Genomic DNA, 2,223 nt, shown 5'->3' with positions numbered 1-2,223 from the left:
ACTACTTAGTTCTACTTCCAATGTGGTAAAATTATATACTAGTTATTCCTACTTCCAATGTGGTAAAATTATAGACTAGTTAGTCCTACTTCCAAAGTGGTAAAATTATAGACTAGTTATTCCTACTTCCAATGTGGTAAAATTATATACTAGTTATTCCTACTTCCAATGTGGTAAAATTATAGACTAGTTATTCCTACTTCCAATGTGGGAAAATTATAGACTAGTTATTCCTACTTCCAATGTGGGAAAATTATAGACTAGTTATTCCTACTTCCAATGTGAGAAAATTATAGACTAGTTAGTCCTACTTACAAAGTGGGAAAATTCTAAATATTCTAATAAAACAAGAATTATAAAATGATTTAGTAAAATATCATAAGTGAAAGCCATCATGGATTCACCAAAGGGAAATTCTGTCTTATTAACCTGTTATCTTATTTTGAGAATGTTACTTGTTATCTGGATGAAGGAAAGGGTGTGAATTTGGTGTACTTGGATGAAGGAAAGGATGTGGACTTGAGTACTTGGATGCCACACAAGATTACTAAACAAAATCACATCAGTAGAGGTTGGGGAAAGGCTATTTAATTGTACTGTGGAATGGATAAAAAGTAAAAGGTTGTTATTAATGAATCTAATAAAGCTTGACCCTTGTAGTAACAAGTGGAATCTTTCAAGGGTCATATTTACTAAATTAGTGAAATTTTCTGACTGCATCAAACTTGTGGGTATTTCTAGTGGTGTTGAGGTATTTGGTTAGATGGACAAATATTTGGCCTTAATTACAGAGAGTGAAAAGTAATGCATTCGGGCTGTCATAATTTGGAACATATGTTTAATATACATATAAATACATGAAATTTAAGAAAAACAAGGAATATGTTAGTCCATTTATGCCATCCCAGCCACTAAACTTAAAAAAAAACCCTCTCAAACCAGCATTTATCATTCAAACACTTGTTATAAAATAAAACTAAGTTAAAGATGACTCCTACCCTGCCAACATATATATTTGTGTTCCCTAGTCCTACAATTCCCACCACTAAGTATGAAAAAAGATGATACATCAACACTATCAATTCCCTTAACAATTTAAAAACTTTAATCAGATCCACTTTAGCTCTTCCCTTTTCAAGAGAAACTTTCAGACATTTTTACTTGTCTTCATATGACAACCTTTCTATCTCAAGTATCATCCTAGTAGCCCTCCTTTGAACCCTTTCCAACAATTCAGTGTCCTCTCTAAGGTAAAAAGCACAAACCTGAACACAGTACTCTAAATGTGACCTATACAATGAAAGCATAACCTCTTTAGACTTGTATTCAGTAATCCTGATGGTACAGCTTAAAATACTATTTTCTCTACCACTAATAACACCACACTATTTAGCAAGATTAGAAATAATGAAATAAAAGTATATTCAATCGAGGGAAAGCTATCAGGAAGATTACATTCCATCATATAAAGTTGTATTTCCTCTAGAACTGTTTTTTTTATTTAATCCATGTAATATGTTCATTTTAATTGGTCATAACAAAAGGAAAATAGATGGACCATGCATTCTCGATGGGGAAAGCCAACTAAAAATATGAAATTCCTCAAGCAAAGTTAAATTCCTCGGGAATGTGGGAATATAATATTTTGATCCCTGCTTGGATGGCTAAATAAACTGATCAAACAGAACACTAAGGTGTATTTTCTTCTATAATGCTGCATTTATTACTGTCATACACAAAAAACCACTTAATAAAACCAACATGTTACACTTTCTGGTAACTGAAAATATTTATTACTGTTACACATGAAATACAGCTTACTTAATCACACGTTAAAGTTTCTGGGAATTGGAAGAACTTTGCTAGTATTTGTTAACAACATACATGAAACACTACTTACTAATTTACACATTAATAAAATTTTCTGGGAATTGAAAGAACTTTGCAAGTATTTGTTAACAACATACATGAAACACTACTTACTAATTTACACATTAATAAAATTTTCTGGGAATTGGAAGAACTTTGCTAGTATCTGTTAACGACATACATGAGACACTACTTATTAATTTACATATTAAAATTTTCTGGGAATTGGAAGAACTTTGCTAGTATCTGTTAACGACATACATGAGACACTACTTATTAATTTACATATTAAAATTTTCTGGGAATTGGAAGAACTTTGCTAGTATCTGTTAACGACATACATGAGACACTACT

The 2,223-nt window shown here is 31.3% G+C and overlaps 1 protein-coding gene across 1 annotated transcript in view; it reads right to left on the bottom strand.

Moving 5' to 3' along the window:
• The window catches only part of LOC106471951 (protein ABHD18-like), an 18,484-nt gene that overhangs the window by 5,963 nt on the left and 10,298 nt on the right, over positions 1-2,223 (bottom strand). The window lies entirely within an intron of this gene.

Source organism: Limulus polyphemus, unplaced genomic scaffold, assembly GCF_000517525.1.
Source record: "Limulus polyphemus unplaced genomic scaffold, Limulus_polyphemus-2.1.2 Scaffold4983, whole genome shotgun sequence".
Classification (NCBI taxonomy): domain Eukaryota; kingdom Metazoa; phylum Arthropoda; class Merostomata; order Xiphosura; family Limulidae; genus Limulus; species Limulus polyphemus.
This window is presented reverse-complemented; position numbering and strand designations above follow the sequence as displayed.